Source organism: Heptranchias perlo, chromosome 3 (genome assembly GCF_035084215.1).
Source record: "Heptranchias perlo isolate sHepPer1 chromosome 3, sHepPer1.hap1, whole genome shotgun sequence".
Classification (NCBI taxonomy): domain Eukaryota; kingdom Metazoa; phylum Chordata; class Chondrichthyes; order Hexanchiformes; family Hexanchidae; genus Heptranchias; species Heptranchias perlo.
Genome location: NC_090327.1, coordinates 86,630,879 through 86,645,065, shown reverse-complemented (window position 1 = coordinate 86,645,065; position 14,187 = coordinate 86,630,879). Strand labels below are relative to the sequence as shown.

General features: G+C 45.5%; 3 non-coding genes across 3 annotated transcripts; all 3 read right to left on the bottom strand.

Moving 5' to 3' along the window:
- Positions 1–1,400: 1,400 nt before the first annotated feature.
- Positions 1,401–1,515, bottom strand: LOC137320330 (U5 spliceosomal RNA). The gene has a single exon (XR_010962487.1). It is a non-coding gene; the product is annotated as a U5 spliceosomal RNA (small nuclear RNA).
- A 6,194-nt stretch (positions 1,516–7,709) lies between these two features.
- On the bottom strand, positions 7,710–7,824 carry LOC137320289 (U5 spliceosomal RNA). The gene has a single exon (XR_010962451.1). It is a non-coding gene; the product is annotated as a U5 spliceosomal RNA (small nuclear RNA).
- A 5,974-nt stretch (positions 7,825–13,798) lies between these two features.
- Positions 13,799–13,913, bottom strand: LOC137320317 (U5 spliceosomal RNA). The gene has a single exon (XR_010962476.1). It is a non-coding gene; the product is annotated as a U5 spliceosomal RNA (small nuclear RNA).
- Positions 13,914–14,187: the final 274 nt, after the last annotated feature.

Sequence of the window (14,187 nt, the reverse complement as noted above, 5' to 3'; positions counted from 1 at the left end):
GTGTGGCTTGGTGTCAAATTTTGTTTGATAATGCTCCTGTGAAGCACCTTGGGACGTTTTACTACATTCCAGGCGCTATATAAATGCAAGTTATTGTTGTCATCTGCAAATTTTGAAATTGTCTAGACAATTCATTCACAATGAGTGGGATACAGACACTTTTAAAATAAAATATATCTTAAGGAACAATAAATACAACCACAACTACAATTTACATTTATATAGCGCCTTTAACATAGAAAAACGTCTCTATGGGCTTCACAGGAGCGTAAACAGACAAAAATTGACACAGAGTCAAAGAAGGAGACATTAGAACAAGTGACCAAAAACTTGGTGATAGCGGTAGGTTTTTAGGCGCGCCTTAAATGAGGAGAGTGGTGAAGGCAGAGGTGGAGGAAATTCCAGAGTTTATGGCCTAGATGGCTGAGGCATGGCCGGCAATGGTGGGGTGAAAAAAGTGGGGTATGCACAAAAGGCCAGAGGTGGAGCAACCCAGAGTTCTCGGAGGGTTGTATAGCTGGAGGAAGTTATGATGATAGGGAGGGGGCGAGGCCATGGAGTGATTTGAACACGAGGATGAGAATTTAATGTCATCTTCAAAATCCACCTCAGCCTCACCACCTTTTACAACTCCTCCAGCCTCACATCTCATCCTGCACTGTGACTCCAATCTCTGTGCATCACCCCCCTCCCTCTGCCCCACCACTGGCACATGAGCTCGACTAAAGTCAGTTTTACAGCACAGAGGCCACCACCCAGCCCATCTAGGCCAGTTATTTGAAACATGTACCACCTAATCCCAAATATTTAACACATTGCAATTTCAGAGAGTATCCAATACCCAAGCACTTTGCAGCCTAACTAATGAACCGAAAGATGATGTGGAGATGCCGCTGATGGAGTGGGGTTGACAAATGTAAAGAATCTTACAACACCAGGTTATAGTCCAACAGTTTTGTTTGAAAATCACAAGCTTTCGGAGATTATCTCCTTCGTCAGGTGAGTGAGTGGGATTCCTTGAACGTTTCGCATTTATAGTCAGAGAACAATACCTGGTGATTACAGATAATCGTTCCAACTATCATCACTCACCTGACGAAGGAGGTCATCACCAGGCATTGTTCTGTGATTTATAAATGCGATAGGTTCGAGGATTTCATTTCCACATTCACCTGAGGAAGGAGGAAGCCTCCGAAAGCTTGTGGATTTTAAAATAAAATTGTTGGACTATAACTTGGTGGAGTAAAATTGTTTACAATTGTCAACCCCAGTCCATCACCAGCATCTCCACATCAAATAAAACTGTTGGACGATAACCTGGTGTTGTAAGATTCTTTACATTAATGAATCTAAAGACACAGCTACAAACTAAAGATAAATCTTTCTTTCAGCAATAAATCAGCCCCACAAAAGCAGGGCATCAAAAAATTACTTAAAAACTCCAAATGCTCCTCTCCACGGAAATCTTTAGTAAAAGGCGAAAAATTTATACGATCTGAAGAGAAAGCAGAGTAATCTAAAGACTCAACCTCAGCTCCTTGCTCCTAAGCGATGACATACCTCTTTAACATTGTACTGAGATGCTAGCACTAAGATCCAGAGAAAACATATTACCACAGATCAACACAGCAAGTGGAAAAGTAATGACAATCTTCAATCTCCGTGAAAGCTACAGTCAAACCTGAAGTTTATTTTGCTTTTTTGCAAAGTACTATGTAGAACATTATGGGTATGTAAATGAGCTCTGAGCTTTGTGGAGGCTGGGTTTACAGTGACGTGTTCAATTCTTACTTGGGTAGAAGTTTACTTCATATGTTTATACTGTCTCTGTATTTGAACTTTCATATGAGAAATTTTAATCAGCAGTTTCCGTTAGTGAACAAACCGTATTTTGGTTCATACAGGAAGCCATTGATTTAATGAGAGCAGATACAGAGCTCAGAGCCGTGTATTGAAAGGAGGCAACTGAGGGATTCACTCCAAAATCTAGTATCCATTTCATTGTGCTCAAATTTTTCTGCTGAAATTTATATTTGACTGTAGAAACTAGACTTGTTGATGTATCTGTGGTGTTAATTTTAACTGTTGATCCATTAAATATCTGTATTCCACTTTCATTTACGGAATTTATTTGGAAATAACCAAAGGCAAGAAATGAAGGCGCCATTTATTCTTTCAGGGTTGAAACAAAGTAAACCAAAATATTAAAATTACTTCAAACGTACATGTTTACAACATTCACAATTCACTATCTGGGCTTGGATATATTGGGCAAAACTTCAAAATTTCCAGATGACACAAATCTTGGAACCGTAGTAAACAGTGTGAGGATAGTAGCAGACTTCAGGAGAGAAAGGGTAGAGAGTGGTTAGACACCCAAGGGGCAATGGGAGTATAGAGCATGGTAGGAGGCTGGGAAATGGTGTGAGGTGTGATGTTTGATCAGGGTTAGAGGCCGGGAGGAGGGGAGCATAGTAACAGGCCGGAGGACAGCTCTAGAGGCTGGTGGGGGAGGGGGGTAGTGCCTTTTTTATTTCACAAAAATACAGCTTTCTGCTACAATATGCCCTAGAATCAACAAGGGGTCAGGCCATATTAGATTTAATAATGAGAAATGAGCCGGATTTAGTTAACAGTCTAAGTGTGGGTGAACATTTATTTAATAGCGATCATAATATGATCGAGTTTAATGTTGTGTTTAAAAGGGAAAAATCCGTAACAGCTACTAAGATTCTAAATTTAGGTAAGGCCGACATCAACAGGATGAGACAGAGACTGTGCACAATAAACTGGGCAAATCTGTCCCTTACTGGATTGTTTTTCCCACCCACCCCCTTCCACTGACCTGGCAGGGCGCTCCAATGATCACGAAGGTCAGGCCCCAGGATGAGCAAGTAGAATCAGCTATAAACAGTTGGAGCTTTGCTGATATAGAGGTGGATCCTAACGCTGGCCAGAGACCTGTCTAACACCTGTTTCCAGAAGGGTAAAAACAAGTTTTTTGCAGTGGATACAGTGGTCATACCAGGAAGGGAGCATCGAGGAGACCAATCAAACCCCGACACTCAACCCTGAGACTTTCCCTCAGCACCAGAGCCAATGGAAAGTGAACCACCGGCGGAAGAAAGATGGACGACACAGAAAATGAAAAAGAAGTCCTGAAAGATCAGAGGAACTGGCGACAAAGGTGGGACCAGCAGCAAGAAATGCTTAGAGTCCGAAATGGGCAACAGCGGCTACTCCTCAGCTGACGAAAAGTGAAAAGGGCAGAGTCCCAAGTACCCTCAAAGGAAGAGGCAAAACGCAACAGTAGCCATTGACAGAGACAGCAGGTTCCAGCTCCAGGAACTCGGGAGCAATAAGACCCAACTCTGGGGCACTGGGAGGAGCGACACACCCAGCGCACCCCAACTCCAGGACGCCGGGAGAAACGACGCGGAGAGCGATGTCCCGCAGTTGCGAGCAACCGGGAGCAACAACGTGGAAGGCGAGGTCCCCCAACTCTGGGACACTGGGTGAAGAGACGTGGAGAGTGAGGTCGCCCAACTCCGGGACGCTGGGTGAAGAGACGTGGAGAGTGAGGTCCCCTAACTCCGGGACGCTGGGTGAAGAGACGTGGAGAGTGAGGTCCCCTAACTCGGGGACGCTGGGTGAAGAGACGTGGAGAGTGAGGTCCCCTAACTCCGGGACGCTGGGTGAAGAGACGTGGAGAGTGAGGTCCCCTAACTCCGGGACGCTGGGTGAAGAGACGTGGAGAGTGAGGTCCCCTAACTCCGGGACGCTGGGTGAAGAGACGTGGAGAGTGAGGTCCCCTAACTCCGGGACGCTGGGTGAAGAGACGTGGAGAGTGAGGTCCCCGAACTCCGGGACGCTGGGTGAAGCGACGTGGAGAGTGAGGTCCCCCAACACTGGGCAATCAGGAGCAGCACAACAGTCGCAGAGAGCAAACCAAAAACAAAGGCCGAAGAACCGGAACTGGTTGTGGACCACCACACGAGACCCCGCTGACGACCCCCGAGCGCGGACACTCCCCCGGTGGAGGACAGGCCTCGTTCCTCAGCCGAAGGACCGTCCAGAAGTTCCTGCACACCACGCAAATGCAGAATCTGCACCAAGGATGGAAATGGAAGGTAATGAAGATCCCAGACGGATGTAATTGAAGCACCTTAAAGTTTATCCTTTTAGTATTTTTTAAATGGCTTTAAAAATTGCATCCATAAACATGCAGAGTGTTAAATGGACTATACCAAAAGCTGCGACCCTGAACTACCTGTCCAGGGTGAGGGGGAACCTGCCGTTCTTGCAGGAGTGCGGGATCCCGCATCTGAGCAACTACCGGCATGTGAACCCACAGACAGTTGATATAGTCGGGAGGCAACAATAGTCGTTCCTCGGGCCTGGGGATTCTGCTGCAAAGAGGCCAATTCACCATCACCAAGGTTAAGAAGGGCCGCCTGCTCGTAGCGGATATTCTGTATAAGAACGTCCCGCTCCGTCTGATCAATGTGTACGTCCCGACCTCCTTCCCGGACCCCCGACTCTATCAAAACCCTGCATAATTTTTAACACCTCTATTAAATCTCATCCTAAAATTCTCTGCTCTAAGGAGAACAATCCCAGCTTCTCTACTCTCTCAACATAACTGAAGTTCCTCATCCCTGGTACTATTCGAGTAAATCTCCAATGTTCCCTCTCCAAGGCCTTGACATCCCTCCGAAACTGTGGTGCTCATAATTGGACACGACAATCCAGTTGAGGTCTCACCAGTGATTTTTAAAGGTTTCGCATAACTTCTTTGGTTTGTATTCCATGCCTCTATTTATAAAGCCCAGGATCCTGTATGCTTCTACAACAACTTTATCAACTTGTCCTGCACCTCAAAGATTTGTGTATTTGAACTCCCAGGTCCCTCTGTCCCTACACCCTCTTTAAAATTTACTTTATATTACCTCTTCTCATTTCTCCTTCCAAAATGCATCACTTCACGCTTTTCTGCATTAAATTTAATATCCCATATGTCTTCCCATTTCACCAGTCTGTTTATGTCCTCCTGCAGTCTGCAGCTATCCTCCTCACCGTTCACTACATTTCCAACTTTACATGAGGTTTCAATCCCTGCAACAGCACTGAAATGGCCCTTATCAAAGTCAAATATGACATCCTATGTGGCTGTGACTGTAGTAAACTATCCCACCTCATCCTTCTCGAACTGTCTGCAGCCTTTGACATGGTTGACCACACCATCCTCCTCCAACGCCTCTCCTCCGTCATCCGGTTGGGTTCGACTGCCCTTGCCTGATTCCATTCCTATCTATCCAGTCATCGCCACAGGATCACCTGCTATGGCTTCTCTTTGCGCTCCCGCCCCATTACCTCTGGAGTCCCCCAAGGATCTATCTTGGCCCCTCCTATTTCTCATCTACATGCTGCCCCTCAGCAACATCATCCGAAAACATGTCTGGTTCCACATGTACGCTGAAGACAACCAGCTCTACCACACCACCACCTCGCTCGACCCCTCCACTGCCTTTGATTTGCCACATTGCTTCTCCGACATCCAGTACAGGATGAGCAAAAATTCCCTCCAACTAAATATTGTGAAGACCCAAGCCATTGTCTTTGGTCCCCGCTACTAACTCCATTCCCTAGCCACCGACACCATCCCTCTCCCTGGCCACTGTCTGAGGCTGAATCAGACCGTTCGCAACCTTGTGTCCTACTTGATCCTGAGATCAACTTCCAACCCCATATCCGCTCCATCACCAAGACTGCCTACTTCCACCTACATAACATCGCCCTTCTCCTCCCCTGCCTCAGCATATCTGCTGCTGAAACCCTCATCCATGCTTTTGTCACCTCTAGACTTGACTATTCCAATGCTCTCCTGGCTGACCTCCCATCTTCCACTCTCCATAAACTTGAGCTAATTCAAAACTCTTCTGCCCATAGCCTTACTCGCACCAAGTCCCGTTCACCCATCACCCCTGTGCTCACTGACCTACATTGGCTCCAGATCCGGCAATGCCTCGATTTTAAAATTCTCATCCTTGCTTTCAAATCCCTCCTTGACTTCGCCCCTCCTTATCTCTGTAACCTTCTCCAGCCCTACAACCTTCCAAGATCTTCGCCCTCCTCCAATCCTGGCTTCTTACACATCCCCGATTTTAATCACTCCACCATTGGTGACTATGCTTTCAGCTGCCTAGGCCCTAAGCTCTGGAATTCTCTCCCTAACCCTCTCCGCCACTCTCTCCTCCTTTAAGACGTTCATTAAAACATACTCTTTTGACCAAGCTTTGTTCTAACATCGTGTGGCTTGGTGTCAAATTTTGTTTGATAATGCTCCTGTGAAGCACCTTGGGACGTTTTACTACATTCCAGGCGCTATATAAATGCAAGTTATTGTTGTCATCTGCAAATTTTGAAATTGTCTAGACAATTCATTCACAATGAGTGGGATACAGACACTTTTAAAATAAAATATATCTTAAGGAACAATAAATACAACCACAACTACAATTTACATTTATATAGCGCCTTTAACATAGAAAAACGTCTCTATGGGCTTCACAGGAGCGTAAACAGACAAAAATTGACACAGAGTCAAAGAAGGAGACATTAGAACAAGTGACCAAAAGCTTGGTGATAGCGGTAGGTTTTTAGGCGCGCCTTAAATGAGGAGAGTGGTGAAGGCAGAGGTGGAGGAAATTCCAGAGTTTATGGCCTAGATGGCTGAGGCATGGCCGGCAATGGTGGGGTGAAAAAAGTGGGGTATGCACAAAAGGCCAGAGGTGGAGCAACCCAGAGTTCTCGGAGGGTTGTATAGCTGGAGGAAGTTATGATGATAGGGAGGGGGCGAGGCCATGGAGTGATTTGAACACGAGGATGAGAATTTAATGTCATCTTCAAAATCCACCTCAGCCTCACCACCTTTTACAACTCCTCCAGCCTCACATCTCATCCTGCACCGTGACTCCAATCTCTGTGCATCACCCCCCTCCCTCTGCCCCACCACTGGCACATGAGCTCGACTAAAGTCAGTTTTACAGCACAGAGGCCACCACCCAGCCCATCTAGGCCAGTTATTTGAAACATGTACCACCTAATCCCAAATATTTAACACATTGCAATTTCAGAGAGTATCCAATACCCAAGCACTTTGCAGCCTAACTAATGAACCGAAAGATGATGTGGAGATGCCGCTGATGGAGTGGGGTTGACAAATGTAAAGAATCTTACAACACCAGGTTATAGTCCAACAGTTTTGTTTGAAAATCACAAGCTTTCGGAGATTATCTCCTTCGTCAGGTGAGTGAGTGGGATTCCTTGAACGTTTCGCATTTATAGTCAGAGAACAATACCTGGTGATTACAGATAATCGTTCCAACTATCATCACTCACCTGATGAAGGAGGTAATCATCAGGCATTGTTCTGTGATTTATAAATGCGATAGGTTCGAGGATTTCATTTCCACATTCACCTGAGGAAGGAGGAAGCCTCCGAAAGCTTGTGGATTTTAAAATAAAATTGTTGGACTATAACTTGGTGGAGTAAAATTGTTTACAATTGTCAACCCCAGTCCATCACCAGCATCTCCACATCAAATAAAACTGTTGGACTATAACCTGGTGTTGTAAGATTCTTTACATTAATGAATCTAAAGACACAGCTACAAACTAAAGATAAATCTTTCTTTCAGCAATAAATCAGCCCCACAAAAGCAGGGCATCAAAAAATTACTTAAAAACTCCAAATGCTCCTCTCCACAGAAATCTTTAGTAAAAGGCGAAAGATTTATACAATCTGAAGAGAAAACAGAGTAATCTAAAGACTCAATCTCAGCTCCTTGCTCCTAAGCGATGACATACCTCTTTAACATTGTACTGAGATGCTAGCACTAAGATCCAGAGAAAACATATTACCACAGATCAACACAGCAAGTGGAAAAGTAATGACAATCTTCAATCTCCGTGAAAGCTACAGTCAAACCTGAAGTTTATTTTGCTTTTTTGCAAAGTACTATGTAGAACATTATGGGTATGTAAATGAGCTCTGAGCTTTGTGGAGGCTGGGTTTACAGTGACGTGTTCAATTCTTACTTGGGTAGAAGTTTACTTCATATGTTTATACTGTCTCTGTATTTGAACTTTCATATGAGAAATTTTAATCAGCAGTTTCCGTTAGTGAACAAACCGTATTTTGGTTCATACAGGAAGCCATTGATTTAATGAGAGCAGATACAGAGCTCAGAGCCGTGTATTGAAAGGAGGCAACTGAGGGATTCACTCCAAAATCTAGTATCCATTTCATTGTGCTCAAATTTTTCTGCTGAAATTTATATTTGACTGTAGAAACTAGACTTGTTGATGTATCTGTGGTGTTAATTTTAACTGTTGATCCATTCAATATCTGTATTCCACTTTCATTTACGGAATTTATTTGGAAATAACCAAAGGCAAGAAATGAAGGCGCCATTTATTCTTTCAGGGTTGAAACAAAGTAAACCAAAATATTAAAATTACTTCAAACGTACATGTTTACAACATTCACAATTCACTATCTGGGCTTGGATATAGTGGGCAAAACTTCAAAATTTCCAGATGACAAAAATCTTGGAACTGTAGTAAACAGTGTGAGGACAGTAGCAGACTTCAGGAGAGAAAGGGTAGAGAGTGGTTAGACACCCAAGGGGCAATGGGAGTATAGAGCATGGTAGGAGGCTGGGAAATGGTGTGAGGTGTGATGTTTGATCAGGGTTAGAGGCCGGGAGGAGGGGAGCATAGTAACAGGCCGGAGGACAGCCCTAGAGGCTGGTGGCTTTCTGCTACAATATGCCCTAGAAACAACATGGGGTCAGGCCATATTAGATTTAATAATGAGAAATGAGCCGGATTTAGTTAACAGTCTAAGTGTGGGTTAACATTTATTGAATAGCGATCATAATATGATCGAGTTTAATGTTGTGTTTAAAAGGGAAAAATCCGTAACAGCTACTAAGATTCTAAATTTAGGTAAGGCCGACTTCAACAGGATGAGACAGAGACTGTGCACAATAAACTGGGCAAATCTGTCCCTTACTGGATTGTTTTTCCCACCCACCCCCTTCCACTGACCTGGCAGGGCGCTCCAATGATCACGAAGGTCAGGCCCCAGGACGAGCAAGTAGAATCAGCTATAAACAGTTGGAGCTTTGCTGATATAGAGGTGGATCCGAACGCTGGCCGGAGACCTGTCTAACACCTGTTTCCAGAAGGGTAAAAACAAGTTTTTTGCAGTGGACGCAGTGGCCATACCAGGAAGGGAGCATCGAGGAGACCAATCAAACCCCGACACTCAACCCTGAGACTCTCCCTCAGCACCAGAGCCAATGGAAAGTGAACCACCGGCGGAAGAAAGATGGACGACACAGAAAATGAAAAAGAAGTCCTGAAAGATCAGAGGAACTGGCGACAAAGGTGGGACCAGCAGCAAGAAATGCTTAGAGTCCGAAATGGGCAACAGCGGCTACTCCTCGGCTGACGAAAAGTGAAAAGGGCAGAGTCCCAAGTACCCTCAAAGGAAGAGGCAAAACGCAACAGTAGCCATTGACAGAGATAGCAGGTTCCAGCTCCAGGAACTCGGGAGCAATAAGACCCAGCTCTGGGGCACCGGGAGGAGCGACACGCCCAGCGCACCCGAACTCCAGGACGCCGGGAGAAACGACGCGGAGAGCGAAGTCCCCCCATTGCGAGCAACTGGGAGCAACGACGTGGAAGGCGAGGTCCCCCAAATCTGGGACACTGGGTGAAGTGACAGGGAGAATGAGGTCCCCTAACTCCGGGACGCTGGGTGAAGCGACGTGGAGAGTGAGGTCCCCCAAATCTGGGACACTGGGTGAAGAGACGTGGAGAGTAAGGTCCCCTAACTCCGGGACGCTGGGTGAAGAGACGTGGAGAGTGAGGTCGCTCAACTCCGGGACGCTGGGTGAAGCGATGTGGAGAGTGAGGTCCCCCAACACTGGGCAATCAGGAGCAGCACAACAGTCGCAGAGAGCAAACCAAAAACAAAGGCCGAAGAACCGGAACTGGTTGTGGACCACCACACGAGACCCCGCTGACGACCCCCGAGCGCGGACACTCCCCCGGTGGAGGACAGGCCTCGTTCCTCAGCCGAAGGACCGTCCAGAAGTTCCTGCACACCACGCAAATGCAGAATTTGCACCAAGGATGGAAATAGAAGGTAATGAAGATCCCAGACGGATGTAATTGAAGCACCTTAAAGTTTATCCTTTTAGTATTTTTTAAATGGCTTTAAAAATTGCATCCATAAACATGCAGAGTGTTAAATGGACTATACCAAAAGCTGCGACCCTGAACTACCTGTCCAGGGTGAGGGGGAACCTGCCGTTCTTGCAGGAGTGCGGGATCCCGCATCTGAGCAACTACCGGCATGTGAACCCACAGACAGTTGATATAGTCGGGAGGCAACAATAGTCGTTCCTCGGGCCTGGGGATTCTACTGCAAAGAGGCCAATTCACCATCACCAAGGTTAAGAAGGGCCGCCTGCTCATAGCGGATATTCTGTATAAGAACGTCCCGCTCCGACTGATCAATGTGTACGTCCCGACCTCCTTCCCGGACCCCCGACTCTATCAAAACCCTGCATAATTTTTAACACCTCTATTAAATCTCATCCTAAAATTCTCTGCTCTAAGGAGAACAATCCCAGCTTCTCTACTCTCTCAACATAACTGAAGTTCCTCATCCCTGGTACTATTCGAGTAAATCTCATATGTTCCCTCTCCAAGGCCTTGACATCCCTCCGAAACTGTGGTGCTCATAATTGGACACGACAATCCAGTTGAGGTCTCACCAGTGATTTTTAAAGGTTTCGCATAACTTCTTTGGTTTGTATTCCATGCCTCTATTTATAAAGCCCAGGATCCTGTATGCTTCTACAACAACTTTATCAACTTGTCCTGCACCTCAAAGATTTGTGTATTTGAACTCCCAGGTCCCTCTGTCCCTACACCCTCTTTAAAATTTAGTTTATTTTACCTCTTCTCATTTCTCCTTCCAAAATGCATCACTTCACGCTTTTCTGCATTAAATTTCATATCCCATGTGTCTTCCCATTTCACCAGTCTGTTTATGTCCTCCTGCAGTCTGCAGCTATCCTCCTCACCGTTCACTACATTTCCAACTTTACATGAGGTTTCAATCCCTGCAACAGCACTGAAATGGCCCTTATCAAAGTCAAATATGACATCCTATGTGGCTGTGACTGTAGTAAACTATCCCACCTCATCCTTCTCGAACTGTCTGCAGCCTTTGACATGGTTGACCACACCATCCTCCTCCAACGTCTCTCCTCCGTCATCCAGTTGGGTTCGACTGCCCTTGCCTGATTCCATTCCTATCTATCCAGTCATCGCCACAGGATCACCTGCTATGGCTTCTCTTTGCGCTCCCGCCCCATTACCTCTGGAGTCCCCCAAGGATCTATCTTGGCCCCTCCTATTTCTCATCTACATGCTGCCCCTCAGCAACATCATCCGAAAACATGTCTGGTTCCACATGTACGCTGAAGACAACCAGCTCTACCACACCACCACCTCGCTCGACCCCTCCACTGCCTTTGATTTGCCACATTGCTTCTCCGACATCCAGTACAGGATGAGCAAAAATTCCCTCCAACTAAATATTGTGAAGACCCAAGCCATTGTCTTTGGTCCCCGCTACTAACTCCATTCCCTAGCCACCGACACCATCCCTCTCCCTGGCCACTGTCTGAGGCTGAATCAGACCGTTCGCAACCTTGTGTCCTACTTGATCCTGAGATCAACTTCCAACCCCATATCCGCTCCATCACCAAGACTGCCTACTTCCACCTACATAACATCGCCCTTCTCCTCCCCTGCCTCAGCATATCTGCTGCTGAAACCCTCATCCATGCTTTTGTCACCTCTAGACTTGACTATTCCAATGCTCTCCTGGCTGACCTCCCATCTTCCACTCTCCATAAACTTGAGCTAATTCAAAACTCTTCTGCCCATAGCCTTACTCGCACCAAGTCCCGTTCACCCATCACCCCTGTGCTCACTGACCTACATTGGCTCCAGATCCGGCAATGCCTCGATTTTAAAATTCTCATCCTTGCTTTCAAATCCCTCCTTGACTTCGCCCCTCCTTATCTCTGTAACCTTCTCCAGCCCTACAACCTTCCAAGATCTTCGCCCTCCTCCAATCCTGGCTTCTTACACATCCCCGATTTTAATCACTCCACCATTGGTGACTATGCTTTCAGCTGCCTAGGCCCTAAGCTCTGGAATTCTCTCCCTAACCCTCTCCGCCACTCTCTCCTCCTTTAAGACGTTCATTAAAACATACTCTTTTGACCAAGCTTTGTTCTAACATCGTGTGGCTTGGTGTCAAATTTTGTTTGATAATGCTCCTGTGAAGCACCTTGGGACGTTTTACTACATTCCAGGCGCTATATAAATGCAAGTTATTGTTGTCATCTGCAAATTTTGAAATTGTCTAGACAATTCATTCACAATGAGTGGGATACAGACACTTTTAAAATAAAATATATCTTAAGGAACAATAAATACAACCACAACTACAATTTACATTTATATAGCGCCTTTAACATAGAAAAACGTCTCTATGGGCTTCACAGGAGCGTAAACAGACAAAAATTGACACAGAGTCAAAGAAGGAGACATTAGAACAAGTGACCAAAAGCTTGGTGATAGCGGTAGGTTTTTAGGCGCGCCTTAAATGAGGAGAGTGGTGAAGGCAGAGGTGGAGGAAATTCCAGAGTTTATGGCCTAGATGGCTGAGGCATGGCCGGCAATGGTGGGGTGAAAAAAGTGGGGTATGCACAAAAGGCCAGAGGTGGAGCAACCCAGAGTTCTCGGAGGGTTGTATAGCTGGAGGAAGTTATGATGATAGGGAGGGGGCGAGGCCATGGAGTGATTTGAACACGAGGATGAGAATTTAATGTCATCTTCAAAATCCACCTCAGCCTCACCACCTTTTACAACTCCTCCAGCCTCACATCTCATCCTGCACCGTGACTCCAATCTCTGTGCATCACCCCCCTCCCTCTGCCCCACCACTGGCACATGAGCTCGACTAAAGTCAGTTTTACAGCACAGAGGCCACCACCCAGCCCATCTAGGCCAGTTATTTGAAACATGTACCACCTAATCCCAAATATTTAACACATTGCAATTTCAGAGAGTATCCAATACCCAAGCACTTTGCAGCCTAACTAATGAACCGAAAGATGATGTGGAGATGCCGCTGATGGAGTGGGGTTGACAAATGTAAAGAATCTTACAACACCAGGTTATAGTCCAACAGTTTTGTTTGAAAATCACAAGCTTTCGGAGATTATCTCCTTCGTCAGGTGAGTGAGTGGGATTCCTTGAACGTTTCGCATTTATAGTCAGAGAACAATACCTGGTGATTACAGATAATCGTTCCAACTATCATCACTCACCTGACGAAGGAGGTCATCACCAGGCATTGTTCTGTGATTTATAAATGCGATAGGTTCGAGGATTTCATTTCCACATTCACCTGAGGAAGGAGGAAGCCTCCGAAAGCTTGTGGATTTTAAAATAAAATTGTTGGACTATAACTTGGTGGAGTAAAATTGTTTACAATTGTCAACCCCAATCCATCACCAGCATCTCCACATCAAATAAAACTGTTGGACTATAACCTGGTGTTGTAAGATTCTTTACATTAATGAATCTAAAGACACAGCTACAAACTAAAGATAAATCTTTCTTTCAGCAATAAATCAGCCCCACAAAAGCAGGGCATCAAAAAATTACTTAAAAACTCCAAATGCTCCTCTCCACGGAAATCTTTAGTAAAAGGCGAAAGATTTATACGATCTGAAGAGAAAGCAGAGTAATCTAAAGACTCAACCTCAGCTCCTTGCTCCTAAGCGATGACATACCTCTTTAACATTGTACTGAGATGCTCGCACTAAGATCCAGAGAAAACATATTGCCACAGATCAACACAGCAAGTGGAAAAGTAATGACAATCTTCAATCTCCGTGAAAGCTACGGTCAAACCTGAAGTTTATTTTGCTTTTTTGCAAAGTACTATGTAGAACATTATGGGTATGTAAATGAGCTCTGAGCTTTGTGGAGGCTGGGTTTCCAGTGATGTGTTCAATTCTT